This window comes from Spea bombifrons, chromosome 10 (genome assembly GCF_027358695.1).
Source record: "Spea bombifrons isolate aSpeBom1 chromosome 10, aSpeBom1.2.pri, whole genome shotgun sequence".
NCBI lineage: Eukaryota > Metazoa > Chordata > Amphibia > Anura > Pelobatidae > Spea > Spea bombifrons.
In genome coordinates this window covers 15,142,486-15,157,341 of record NC_071096.1, presented here as the reverse complement: position 1 = coordinate 15,157,341, position 14,856 = coordinate 15,142,486, and positions in this window count along the sequence as shown.

Below are 14,856 nucleotides of genomic sequence, written 5' to 3'. Positions count from 1 at the left end.
TTGATCCTTTATCCTTTATCCCTTTCTGTGAATAAAGTTTTTTTTGCATTGTTTTTCGGTTTGTTGTGTAGTCCTTGTTGTTCACTGGGGCTCTCTGGGAGGGGCTTTTAGGTATGGAGGAGGGGTTCTACCTGTAGCGTCATCAGGGATTGGCAGGAAAAAGAAGCTCTCAGTAACTAGAGCTAACTGTTTCTTTAGGTAGCTACAACTCTGCCACTGCCTGTTGATGCACTCTCCAACTTCAGTCCGCTCCTTGCAACCTTCTTGTCTAGTTCTTGTTCTCTGTTCCAAGTGCCATATATGAGTAAGACAGTATCAGTGTGATATGTGATACTGGTGTCACTTAACCCTCAAAAGTTAAAACATAGGAATCTGAACTAAAACATTATTATCCTTAAGAATTCTGGTGTAAGAAATGAAGGGTGCCTTCAAAATGTGATGTTACCTTTAATGCATCAACATATGCTTTTGAGAAGATGTGTGTATGTTTAAGGAAAGCTATCTGGTTTTATAATGTAAGGTCATTTGCATAGTAATGCACTACAAAGGATTTGGAATTAAAGGCTCCAACAGAGATGGGATATTTTCCAGGTGGTCAGACAACTAAAGCAAAAGTGTTGTATTTTCACATAGACTATTTATCATGGATTTTATGATAACTCTCTGGAAAGAGGTGTTGGGTGAACCACTTTCTGGGAGGCACAAAGGATTCTGGGATAACTAGTTAGGGTCTGTATGAGTCAGCCTAAGTAAGGAGAGAGCAGTGAACGGAAGTTTTCTGGGTCAGGACATTCAGAACCAAGATGTGCAAGATGGCACCCAGGAGAATGCTGTGAGCTGAGAGGTTTCCCAACGATTAAGTATAAGTATTTCTATTAAGTATATTAAGTATAAATAGAACGAATGACATCATTTTGATGATGCTCAAGTAGCATTTTTGTTTTGTATTGTTATCAAATGTTCTGTGTGTGTTAAATATTTTATCACCTGCACCAGTGACCTAATTCAATTTCAATATACATTTTTCTATTCACTTGCCTTTGTGCTTTATTCATCACACATTCCCTAAAGAATACCCCTGTAAGTGGGTCATAATGTCTTAGACTGGGAAAAGGCAACTTCTCAATGTACCAATCGTTTGTATATAGTCAATAAGGTTCATGTCACTTACCAGCACACTCCAGGTTCCAGTGTTCGGCAGAGATCATCTGTTCCTAGCAGTAGGAGCCACAGGAAACCTGTTGTGGCCCTCTTGGTGGAGTCTGATACACGTAAAAACAGGCTATAGGATATCCTGGAAGCTTGTGGAGACCCTCTTAGTGGAGACCTCTAGCCTCTATGTGTAAGAAATTATGACCCTCTTACAGGGTGTTTCTTTTAGGGAATGTGTGATGAATAAAGCACAAATGCAAGCGTATAGAAAAATGGATATTTACCGTATTTGCTCGATTATAAGACAAGGTTTTTTTCAGAGCAAATAGGTCTGACTAAGATTCAGATCCCCCGCAAAGCTGCACGGGACCTGGATCCTCCTGTCTCCCCTTACTCAAACCCCCCCACCCCCAACTTACCGGTGAATTATCTCTGACAGCCGGGGAAGGTCTGCGCGATGGACGCAGACAACCCTCGCAGCTAACCGCACCTCCTTCCAGCTGCAGCGGAAGTTGACTACGCGAATCGCGTAGACGTGTACACGCTGCCCAGACAACACACCGGGAGTCAGAAGCACCGGTAAGTTTTTTGTTTTTTTGGGGGGGGGGTTAAGTGGGGGGCATAAGGCATTTCTGTAGGTAGAGTGCTCTATGAGATGTCTTTTAACCCCCTTAATGCCACTCTGCCTCCTGAAATGCCTTATACCTCCCTATATGCCACTCTGCCCCATAATATGCCTTTTAACCCCCTAAATGCCAGAGTGGCATATAGGGGTATAAGGCATTTCTGGAGGAAGAGTGGCACATAGGGGGTCAAAAGGCATATCATAAAATAAGTAAACTAGCTTTGATCCATTACAGATTTCGGCCTGTTTGATACTTCTGAAGGCTTATATTTCAGTTTATTGTATGAATAGTGAAAATACGATTACTCTATATTATAAAACTGAAGCGTAAATTGCAATTTGAATTTTTGGATTCAGAATGAATATGAATTGTATTGGAAATTTATATATATATATATATTTTTTCCCCTCATACTTTTTTTATGATGTATGTTTATATTTATATGTTTATATACAAATAAATTATAAAAAAAGGCATATCATGGGGCACAGTGGCATTTAGAGGGTTAAAAGGCATATCATGGGACACAGTGGCATTTAGAGGGTTAAAAGGCATATCATGGGACACAGTGGCATAGGGGGTATAAGGCATTTATGGGGCAGAGTGACAAGCAGATGTGCATAACTGGGGGGCAGGTTGGAAAATAAAAGGAATTAAAAACAAAATATTTTACTCAATCATAGCTTTTATTAAAAAAAATAGTTTACATAGTTTACATGAATTAACATTTACTGGTAAAACTTTTTTCCTATAGGGTCGTCTTATATTCAGGCTTTTCCTTTTTTTCCTAAATTAATATTCAGATTTTGGGGGGTCGTCTTATAATTAGGGTCGTCTTATAATCGAGTAAATACGGTATATTAAATTAGGTCACTGTTACAGGTTGTAAAACATAACATACACAAAACATTTGCTAATAACATAAAACAAAAGAGATACTTAAACAAATTCTTGGGAAACCTCTCAGCTCACATGCTGATATTGAGGCATTTCAAGAACACCAACTGAGTGGAAAAAACGACCTTTGATCGTTTCTTAAACAAAGTTTCTAGCGGCAGGGCGCCGCCATGCTTACCTTACCTTCAAAGATAGCGCTGCCCTTCTCCTGGCAATAGCCTCAGAAGCGATTACAAATCACTTTAGTCACTCAGGGGGTGTTGCTGGATGCTATCAGCATCCAGTGATTGACACCCCAAGCCTAAAGATCACTCAGGAGAGTGATCTTGATTTGCTCGGTCAAAGGCAATGTTTATTAACATTTACTTTGACCGGTAAAGATCTGCCTCCCTCCATGAATTGCTTTTAGTGAGGGAGAGAGACAGATCGTGATAAAGCAGGTAAACTTTCATAAAATATTATAAAAAAAAATTAAAAATCCCCAAAAAGGCTCTTATAAGAGCCCCCTTTTTTTAACCCCTTCCTTACTATTGATCACTGCACAGGCAGTGATATTGCACATCAGCACTTTTTTGCTGTTTGTGCCCTTTTATTTTTATCCACATTTTTTCAGGGTTTATTTTATATTGTCATATTATTTTTGGCACCTTTTAGCTTACTGTATTTTTTTATATATATATATATATATATATTTTTTTTTTTTTTCTTTTTCATTTTACCGGCTAGGGGTTAATGATGCAGCGCAGGTATACTGCGGAGGAGGCGTATGAATTTTTGGCCTCAGATTCTGAGGCCACTGACGTTGGTCAGTTCATAGATATATCTAGTGATGTATCTGTGGCTGCTGGGTCCGCTGCCACAAGTAGTGGTGGCAGGGCACCTGAGGAGTGGGTAGCACCTAATAGGTATAAGCCAGCTATCCCTCCCTTTACTGCAATTCCTGGCATCATAGTTACATAGTTACATAGGCTGAAAAAAGACATGCGTCCATCAAGTTCAGCCTTTCCTATATCTGTTAATTTGTTGCTGTTTGATCCAAAAGAAGGCAGAAAACCCCGGCTTCGCTCTTTCCAATTTTGCACTAACCAGGGAAAAAAATTCCTTCTTGACCCCAAAATGGCAGTCAGATTTCTCCTTGGATCAATAAGCTGTTTCCCCATAATTAAAGATTATATACCCGAATATTATGTTTTTCCAGGTATCCATCCAGTTGCAGTTTAAACATCAATATTGATGTTACAGGATTCACCCCACTGCAGTTTGTGCAGATTGTTTTGGGAGAAGATGTCTTGGGAGACATTGTCTCCCAGTCAAACCTTTATGACCAGCAGTACCGTGCTGCTAACCCTGACTCCTATTTTGCAAAGCAGCCATGGACCCCCATTGACTTGCCAGAATTTCTTAAATTCTGGGCATTAACTATGCTGATGGGAATTATTAAAAAACCCTCCATCCGCTGGAGCACCAGCCCCATCCTTAGTACCCCAATTTACACCCAGTCAATGGGTAGGAGAAGGTATGAAATGATTCTTCATTTCATGCATTTTAGCAATAAAACAGCCTGTGTCCGCCTAAGGAGCACTCTCAGTTTGACAGGCTCTATAAAATCCGCCCCCTGATTACCCATCTGGCTGCCAAGTTTGCAGAGGCTTATACACCTGGAAGGGTTATTGTTGGTTGAATTAATGGTCGAATTCTCCTCAGAAAAAAGTTATTTCCTTTAATAGATTATGCGCATAATCGAGACAAGGCACACAACACACAAAAGTCGAAGCGTTGTCTAATTACGTATTTGGATTACATGGTTTATATACCTTCTTATACTTCTTATCTGCTTCTAATAGCATGCATCATTCTGATTGGTTACTTTTCAAGCAGGTTACGCCTCTTAGTAGATATGTTGGCGCAACTCGTGATATATCATAGACTAGACATTTTCTACCGTCTTTGTCAGCAATAATATTTATGATAACATAAGCATTTTTCTAACAGTTATCTGCGTGGATGAAGGAAGGTTGGGATTCAAGCAGTATATTCCTTCCAAGCGCTCCAGGTATGGAATAAAATTGTATAAGCTCTGCAAGAGCGAAACTGGGTATACTCAGGCTTTCCGGGTATACGAGGGAAGGGATAACCACCTTGACCCTCCAGGTTGCCCAGAGCATCTGGGAACCAGTGCCAAGATTGTTTGGGACCTAATATTCCCCCTTATAAACAAAGGCTACCACTTGTATGTTGACAACTTTTATACTAGCGTCCCTTTGTTCAAGCTGCTGTGTTGTTTTGACACAGTAGCTTGCGGTACTATAAGAAAGAACGGCGTGGGTTTTCCACAAGATCTGGCACAAACCCGACTACGAAAGGGGGAGACCTCAGTTCTACATCAAGAGGAGCTCTTGGCATTGAAGTTCATGGACAGAAAAGAAGTGTGCATGCTGAGCACCATCCACGAACAGAGAACTGTGGAGGTTTCTGTCCGTGGCAGAGCCGGGTTCACTAGAAAGCCAGTGTGCATCAGGGCCTATAATAAGAACATGGCTGGAGTTGATCTGTCAGATCAACTCCTACAGCCCTACCTCCTTATGAGGAAGGCAAAGGCTTGGTACAAGATGGTTGCAATTTATCTCATGGAAATTGCAACCTACAACACTTTTTTTGTTACACAAAAAAAGCAAATCCCGGAATGTCTTTTTTGCCGTTTCAGCTTCAAGTTATTTCGGGTATCTCGTACCAAGATGCACCTGTTCCCCGGGCGGTGATGGAGTCTAGCAGAATTGGGGCTACCCATTTTATTTTTAGACTTCCTCCTACAAAGAAGAAACAGAGTCCCCTAAAAAGATGCAGGGTATGCTACAGCAGGGGGCAAAGAAAGGACACCACGTTCTACTGTCCAGATTAGCCTGGAGAACCTGCACTCTACCTTGGTAACTGCTTCAAGCTGTCCCACACAGCTGCCCATTTTTCATTTGTTTTTTTTTTTGTTCCCGCTCCACTTTTGTATTTTTTTAGAATTTTTTTTACATTTACTGCTTTTTAGATTTTTTTGGTGCACCATTTTTATGAGCCTTTATTTGCACTGACAAGTGTCCCCTGTGTCTATTCTTTTTTTTATTTTTATTATAAACGTAAGTATACAAACATAAGTAATATACAAAGTGAAAAAAATTACATCGTGATTCATTAGCAACAGAATATACATAAATGTACACCATATTGCCTGAATATATTTACAGAGTGCAAATTTATATGCATCGTAATGCCCTAGTGTCGCTACGACAAGATCACGGCGTCTCATACAGTCTAAAAAGGCCTAAGTGTTTAAGAGATCTTTAGGCCCCTCATTCACACCAACATACACTCCAGCCATACTCCACTGTTCCTTATACCGATTCTTATGCATATCCTTCTTCATGGTCATTCTTTGTTATAAATTCCTAGGAACAATTATTCGTCATGTGACTAAAAGGAAAACAATAGAAACTGAATTTTTTTTTATAATTGGATATATATGTATGTTTGTCTCTTTTTCCCCTTTTTTTCCTTTCTTTTTTCCTTTTTTTCCCTCCCTTTCCTTCCTTTTTATTTCCTTCTCTTATTTCCTATTTCTTCTCCTCCCTTTTCCCGTTTTATAGGTTTTATGTAATAGGATATTTATCAAGCCAGGGTTTCCAAATCTTATTGAATTTATGTATTCTCTGTTGTGCTTGGAAAAAGCCTTGCTCCATTAAACATTGATACTTTATTTGACTAATTACATTTTCGATAGGTATTATTGTTTTTTGTTGCCATTTCCTCGCAATACATATCTTCATTGCCAGGAGGCACTGTATTACTAAGGCTCTTTAGTTAAATGTTAAATTAGACAAACCTAAATGCAATAGTGCTTTATCAGGAGTCATGATAATATCTGTGTCAATAGTTATGGAAATGAATGCAAATAAATCCTTCCAAGACTGTAAAATCTCACTGCAGTCCCACCATATTTGTCTAAAAGTTCCTTATTAGATCTCCAGCATACTGGAGAGTATTTCTGATGATATTTAGCTAATTTAATCGGGGTCAGATACCAACGGAACATAATTTTATAATGTATTTCTATCATATTCAGACAGTGGGAGACTTTGTTTATTTCCACAAGGCTATCTATCTGTTGAGATTTATCACATTGAATGCAGAGGTTGTGATGCCATGTATATATATTACATTAATACATTTTAGGGATTCAATTTCCTCCATTAACAGGTAGCACCTCTTTAAACACTTGAAAACAGTGAAAACAATTCGTTAATCTGACGATTTATTATCGATATTTTACCAGAAAATAAATTTGACCTTATATAATATCTAATTCTTAATACATTGTAGAATTCTATATTGCCAAAATTAAACTCCCCGGAGAGTTGTTGAAACGGTTTTATATCTCTTAAATGTAGTATATCATTAATTCTTTTGTTTCTAAATCCACTCCAATTCCTAAGACTCAACTGGGGAATATTAGTCTGAAGGATTTCTAATGGGGCTGTAGGAATGATTTTGTTTTTCATACCTATACTACGTTTAAATGTGTTCCATGGTACTCTTGATTGTAATGGGGAGGGTTTTAGTCACATTAATTGATCTATCATAACGCTGCCACATAAGGCATTCTAAATTAGTCATTCCTATTAATTCTTGTTCTATAAGGAACCATGCTTCATTGTGACTAAATTTGTATTGTAGTTTTAGAATATGGGTTAACATGCTAGCTTGGACATATCTCCCCAAACTTGGAACATTAAAGCCGCCATTTCTTTTACTCGCATATAAGATTTTCCTTGCAATCCTAGGTTTTTTTAATGCCCATATCAAACTTTCTATGTTTTTTTTTAAATGTTTGTATCCAAGGCATTGGGAGTCTAATTGGTATCATCCTAACTAGGTACAACCACTTAGGGATTATATAAGATCTAACAATATTCATTCTCCCTAGCCAAGATACAAATAACCCCTTCCAACTCGCTATATGCTTTAGTAATTCGTCCCGTAGTTTACTATAATTGTTCTCACTAATACAAGAAATTTTAATTGGGATTATAATTCCTAGGTATTCTATTTTATCCGTTCCCCAGACAAAATCATATTCTTCCTCCAATTGAGTTCTAATGGGTCTGGAAATATCTGTTAGATAGTTAGATATTTTACTAAAGGTTGAAATTTCTCCCATCAGTACTTTTAGAGATTTTACTAGGTCATATAGGGAAATCAAGACGTCATCTGTGTAAAGACTGATTTTGTTTACCAAATCTCCCTTAATTTCTCCATTATTCCTGATCCTAGATGCTAGAGGTTCGATAGTGAGGATGTATAATAGAGGTGCTAGGGGACAACCCTGCCCAGTACCATTATGAATACCAAACCACTGTGAAGTAAACCCCTGTCCTATCACTCTAGCAGTTGGTTTTGTGTATAGGGACATAACTGAGTCTATAAACCCTTCGCCAAAACCGAACGAACGCAGGGTCTCTACCATAAAGCTCCAGTTGACCCTATCAAACGCCTTTTCGGCATCTAGGGCCAGGAATACGGCTGGGATTTTATATGATGTTACATATTCTACGAGGTCAATGATTTTGCGCGTGTTATCATTTGAATGTCTACCCTTTACAAAACCAGTCTGATCCCTATGTATTAACTGGGGAATTACCAATTTCAAACGCTCAGCAAGAATGGCCGAATATATCTTCGTATCCGTATTGATAAGTGATATTGGTCTAAAATTGGCCATTATTGTACTTATCTTTTCCCGGTTTTAGTATCGGAAGAATAGATGCTTCTAACATACCATTTGGGAAGCACTTATTTAATTTTATTTCATTAAACATATTGGTTAATTGAGGCACTATTAGTTTAATAAGCTTTTTATAAAATAAGGCTGTGAATCCATCTGGTCCAGGCGCTTTATTAATCTTCAATGCCTTTATTGCTCTATATACTTCACTCTCCTTAAATTGCATATCTAGCAGTTCCGCTTGATTCTCAAGGATTTTTGGTAGTCTAGAATCTAAAAGATATTTCTTAATGATATTGTTATCTTGATTCTGAATAGGTAGATTATACAAAGATGAATAAAATGAAGCAAATGCCCGCGCGATCTCTTCAGGGCTATATAGATACTTATTCCCATCTTTAATTTTTAATATTCTAGCTTTTAAATTGCGCTTTCTTAGTTGATGGGAGAGCATTTTATCCACTCTATTACCTGCATAGTAGATTTTTTGCTTCATTTTAATTATGTTATAATTTGCTTTGGAGATAAGCGCTTCTTGAATTTCCTTTTTAACTTTTATCATGTTCATTATGGATAGATTATCAGGAGATTCCGTGCATTTTCTTTTTAAATTACTTAAGGAGATATACAAATCCGATAATTTTTTCTTATTTTTAGTTCTTATTTGTGCGGTCTTTTTAATTATTAGCCCTCTCATTACGCATTTGTATGCTCCCCAAACATTTCCTAAACTAACATCGTCCGTCAGATTTTCCTGGAAATATTGTTCGGACTTCTGGAATAAGTATTCACATATTTCTTTAGATGACAGTAATGAATCAGCTAATCTCCAAGGTCATGGGGCTCGGTCTGTATTTCTTATTAATTTCTAAACAAACAGAGTCATGGTCCGACCAGACAATATTATTTATAGTAATATTTTTACAATCATTTACTGTTTCAGCTTTTGTCAATATTATGTCTATCCTTGAGAAGCATTTATGTCTATGAGAAAAGAAAGTGAAGTCTATGTCATTTGGTTTAATAGTCCTCCATATATCATATAATTGAAATTTTCCTAAAGTATCTCTCAGAGCTCTTGAAAGAGCATCTTGTTTATAATTACTACTGAGATTTTCACTTCTCCTATCTATTTCACAATCTATAACACAATTGAAGTCACCCATACATAAAAAGGTTCCTTGTATATAGTTCTGAATTTTCTGTAAAGTACTATTAAGAAAATGAATCTGCTTTGTATTAGGTGCATAGATATTTAATATCGATAATACTATATCGTCTAACTTGCAGACAATAAAAACAAATCTAGCGTCTGTATCCTTATGTGTGTGAATTATCTCAACCTTGATATTATTAGAGGCAATTATAGCGACCCCTCTTTTCTTTTTATGGGATAAGGAAGAATATTCTATTAATGAGTATCTTTTATTGTTTAGTCTATGTATATCTTTATTAGCCAAATGTGTTTCTTGGATACAACAGATATCAATATGTTCATCAAACAAATGACTATATAGAGAGTGTCTCTTCTGCGGGGAATTTACCGTATTTATCGGCGTATAACACGCACTGGTGTATAACACGCACCCCCATTTTTGAACAAAAAAACTGAACAAAAAAAACTTCATCAGAATCACTGCTATCTGGGAAACCACACACACACAGTAAGACACACACAGTAAGACACACACACAGTAAGACACACACACAGTAAGACACACACACACTCAGACACACACACCCTAACCCCCCTTCTCAGGATCTCCCCTCTCTCTCCCTAACCCCATCCCGGTCACTTACCTTCAACTCCTGTGTTGGAAGCGTGAGGCGTTTGTCTCGGGTGCCGGCGCTTCACTGCTGAGCGCCGGCACCCGAGACAAACGCCTCACGCTTCCAACACAAGAGTTGAAGCGCTGAGGCAGGCGGCGGCGGCGGCGGAGGCGGCAGGCGGCGGCGGCAGGCGGCGGCGGCAGGCGGCGGCGGCAGGCGGCGGCAGGCGGCGGAGGCTGAGGCAGGCGGCAGGCGGCGGAGGCTGAGGCAGGCGGCGGAGGCTGAGGCAGGCGGCAGGCGGCGGCGGCTGAGGCTGAGGCAGGCGGCTGAGGCAGGCGGCGGCGGCCGCCAGCAGAGGAGTCCTGGATTTCTGTCAGTCAGGGGGGCCCGAGAGTTGCCGAGCGGTCGTCTTCAGCAACCGCTCGGCACCCCTTGGGCCCCCCCTGACTGGCAGAACTCCAGGGCCCGGTCGCAGTTGCGACCCCGGTAGTTCCGCCACTGGCTCTAGGATTTATCGGCGTATAACACGCAGGTAGGATTTCAGCTTCAAATTTTAGTTAAAAAAGTGCGTGTTATAAGCCGATAAATACGGTAGTCCCTGTACATTTAACGGGATGATCTTAATCAAATCCACACCATTTCACATCTTCAGAAACATTTGAGCTCCACAAACTAAATTTCACCCATTCATACACATTCAAACCACACAAACAATCATTAATAGACTTCAAAGTACTAAGTAATAATCGGAGATAAGCACTTAAAGTCTCCGATGTCATAGTACGTCCATATGCTAGCGAGAAATCAGAACTAGTGGAGTATATTAAAAAAAAAACAAAAAAAAAACAAAACACCTGTATATAATAATACATATTTGAATATTATTAAATAAGAGTTTCTTATTCATATTCCATCTATGTGTATGTGATACCTGATAAAATCTTTCTATATAATTTTGTGAAAATAATACCTAGTAAAGTCTTTCTATGTGGTGAGTTGATTTCAATATTAATACCGTTTTCCTTACATTACATTCATACATTCATTGTTCCAATTAACCAATTAAAGGTATTCTTTCAATCAAGTCCCACCGGCATTTAGATGACAAAAAAAAAAAAAAAATTATGTGTTAGTAGGTATTTTAATATACTTAAGTGTGGATTCATTCTTTTCACTTGTGTATAAAAAGTACTTTTTTGTGTTGATAAATAAATATTTAAATATTATTAAATATAAATTTCTTTTTCGATTTTCCACGTGTATATACATACTACCTAGTGAGGTCATTCTATATATTGAATTAAATTCAATGCTAATATTACTAACTTAAAATAATCCCTTCATTTTCAATTGATTCAGTTAAGAAAGATAAGTATTTAAATAAACTTAAATGTGAATTATTTTCCATTATCCAATTGGGTATAAGTACTACCTGTTTGTGTTAATAAATATTTAAAATAATAAAAAAAAAATTTCTTTTTCATTTTCCACCTATGTGTATATACCTGGTAAGGTATTTTCCAGTAATTTGCAATTATTTCAATTAAATTAATTAAACATTCATTCAGTCAAGTTCCACCAAAATTGAAATAGTGCTTTCTGTGAGGAAACCCCCCCCAAAAAAAAAACCTTATCTTTTGCTACCCCGAGCTTTGCACCTATATCAAATTATCACTTAACCATTGTCTTTCTTGTTATTTCTTGAAACTTTCTTCTTTTTTGTCTAGTGGCCATTGAGAGGTCCTGGAAAAAAATGATATGTTTAAACTTTTCTAGTTTGGGAGCATAAACATTTGAGGCTCTCAAAATTCTTTGACGCGTATAGAAAGTGGAGAATCGTATAATAATTTCTCTTGGTTTTGATTCCGGAATGTTTTTTGGTTTTGTAATTCTATGGACTTGTTCTATAGCGTCTTCTCTTTCAAAATCGTGTATTCCCATATCAGGAAGGCTCTAATCTGATCTTGTTTTATCTCTTCTGATATTCCGCTTAATCTTAGTTTTTTTCTTCGTGCTCTTTCTTCAGCCTCATTTAATTTTTGTTCTAAGGTGCATATCAGGTTATCTTTCTTTGTAAGCTCTTCCTTTATAGAGCTTATCTCAAATTCTAGATAATCATGTTTTTGCTCATATGTTTTAAGGTTATCTTCCAATTTTTTTAATTCATTTTTCCATTCATTATTTAGTTTCAGTAACTCTTCTTTAAATAGGTTAAGTTGGATTTCCATACAATGTTGGAGATAGTCTCTAGTAATCATTTGAGATTTTTGTGAGCTTGGGCTGAGAGATTGCCTATGTAATTCGTCTATAGTGGTATCAGATAAACATAACGATTCCTCCGTGTTTTTAGGAGCCTGCGGAGAGAACAGTGTACTGATCTTTTTTTCTTTTTTTGGATCAAAGTCTTGCTTTTCCCTTTTTTTATATCTTGTGTCATCTTTTTTTAGAAGCCATTTTAACATTTAACTGACCCTTAGTCAATGTATTCCAGTACAATCAATCTGATGCGTTTTCTATCCTCGTTGTACGACATTCATGACTTCAATAAATATAGCATGGAGTTAAAAAGAAAAGAGGATCCAATTTGCCCGTATATACTGTATACCGATCAGTTAATAAAGATTTCAAATATACTATATATTAATAATTACTCACTGGAGTCGAGTTTCTGCGTTCTTAACTGATTGCGTGTCTGTATTAGGTTGTTCTTATGTAGAATTATGTAAAATGTTGTAGTTCAGATGCTTCGTTGTAATATAGTCCGCGGTTTCTGCAGCTCTCGATTCGCATCTGCTTCACAACCACCTCAACAGACCCTCGTTTAGTTACAGTCTCCAGTCTCGTTTAATTTCAGTCTCCAGTCCGCTCCATCGGTCGCCGTATCTCAGCATGTATGATAAGGGTCTCTAGTACTCTGTTATCTCCGCCGTAAGATCAGCAAGATCGGCTATCCAAGGTGCACTCTCATTCGGATGCCGCAATCGTAGCGGTTTGTTGCATGCTCCATTAATTTGCCGCCATGTTCGGGTAGCCGCGTGGTCACCTACTCCATCTCGCCCGTTCCTCCTACGCACCTCCTCTGTGTGTGCGTATCTGGCCAGTCTTTCTTGTAGCCTGCCCCTTCTGAAAGTTGGGTACAAAAAATGGCTGTCAAAATTTCAAATTGAAACCGTGAATTATGCATGTCCCAAATGTTACCTTTTAGCCCCCACACAACCTGACAAACCATGCATGTGTGGTGTCACTGTACTCAGGAGATGTTGCTGAACACATATTGGGGTGTTGTTTGACAGGGACATACACCAGGACCTGTATATTTATAACTAAAATCCAATTTGTGTGAAAAAAATTACTATTACAAAGTTTGACAAAGTGTGGTTGTATAATTAGTGCATGAAACTGGTTAAAATACCAGCATTTGAAATACCCTGGGGTGTCTAGTTTCCAAAAATATATGGTTTCATTGAGTTAACCGGCTTCAAAGATGTTCCAAAGAGGAGATGGAGGCAGAATGACCAGATTTGGAAAAAAAGGTTTGGAAATCATAAAACACTACTTTTACTTATTGCCCTATAACTTACAAAAAACAGCAAAAAAAAAACCATAAAAACATTGGGTATTTCTAAACTCAGGACAGATAGTAGAATCTCTATTTAGCTGGTTTTTTTTACTTGCTTTTGTAGATGAGTAAAAGAGTTTTCAAATAAAAGTCATAAAAGGTGTTTTTTTTTCAAATTTTCACCATGTTTTATTATTTTTTTTATAGTAAATTAGATGATATGATCAAAATAATGGTATCTGAATAAAGCCTATCTTGTCCTGAAAGTGTTAAAACAGGCTCGATCCCAAAGGGTACATAAGGAAAAATAACCCTACACCCTCTAGAATAAATATACATACACAAACCATACATAAGATTTTTCTAGTGGTACCATCACGAAAAGTGGAGTTAAGAGATAGGGAAGGGAACAGGAATATTAATCATTGCTCTCAAAATGATAAAACAAAGAGGAATATTATGTATAACAAACAATCTTCAGATAAAGTATATAATATGAAACTCGAAATTTAACATAGAGAAGAATATGGGATTCTCACAAATAAGGAGTAGTAGTACGTGCTAACGTCTCTCCCCTCTGACAGTCTCTTCACTGGCTGCCTGTTTGCTTGAGGATTCATTTCAAAATCCGCAATCTTACTTTCAAAGTCCTTCACAGCCGTTCCCCGCCCTACATCTCCCAACTCCGTCTATCCTCTCCTCTGATTTCTAGATCTCATGCATGCTTACAAGATTTCTCCAGGGCTGCCCCTATCCTCTGGAATGCCCTCCCCCGTCTATCCGTCTCTCCCCTGCCTTCGGTCCTTCAAAAAAATCCCTCAAGACGCTTATAATATTGCACATTAACACCCCCCATAAGCCCTTAGTTCACCTCTCCTAGTCACTCTTAAGCAATACTTACACTAGTGTGGCTGGTCCATCCCTACAATGGCACTTTTACCTTTTACCTATCGTGTAATACACTCTAAATCCCCCTAGATTGTAAACTCATTTGAGCAGGGCCCTCCTCACCTGTTGTCTCTGTAAGTCAATTTGTAATGTTACATACTACTTTTTATGTCCTGTCTACCCATTGTACAGCACTA